Source organism: Branchiostoma belcheri, unplaced genomic scaffold (genome assembly GCF_001625305.1).
Source record: "Branchiostoma belcheri isolate BF01 breed outbred unplaced genomic scaffold, Haploidv18h27 scaffold105, whole genome shotgun sequence".
NCBI lineage: Eukaryota > Metazoa > Chordata > Leptocardii > Amphioxiformes > Branchiostomatidae > Branchiostoma > Branchiostoma belcheri.
Genome location: NW_017802436.1, coordinates 896,423 through 897,076, shown reverse-complemented (window position 1 = coordinate 897,076; position 654 = coordinate 896,423).

The following is a 654-nucleotide window of genomic DNA, read 5'->3' as shown; positions in this document are numbered from 1 at the left end:
ACCCTACAATCTGAAATGGACTTTCCCTAGCAACGGCCCTTCTCGTCTGACGACCATTTGTATGCCTCCCCACGTGCGACTTCTCCCGAGGCGCTGGTACATCCGGGCATTTGACCCCAAGGGGCCGTTTTGATCCTCGGTTAGCGCGCGTCGTGACTGGCCGTGTGAAGGCAGACTTCTGTCTCACGGTAACCTGTTGCATCTCATGCTATTAAATCTCAAGTTTCAGCCATTGTAGAAGTTGTAAACATGTACATGGAGAGCCAGAGAGGATGAAAAGGACAATTAATTGTGTATAATACAACTATGTATGAATATGGAAGACTAAAACTTATCAACCTAGAGGCTTTTATTCTATCACTAAATGCTGCATGTATTCCTAGAATTTATTTAGGAATAGTGGTTTTATTAAAGATATTAAATCAGTGTTCTTTGTCTCTTTTTAGGTAATATATTTCCCCCTTTTCAACTTACTGCGTTTCGTAAAATTTGGCACATGGCAGGGATAGTAACAATAATGGTTATAAGGTTAACATCAGTAATAATGCTAAACTGCTCTCAGATAAAAGCCTACATACTTTGCACTGAAACTGACCATTGCCATGTATGTCATCAGTAGTTATTTATTACAATACACCTTGTAGGGTATCAGAT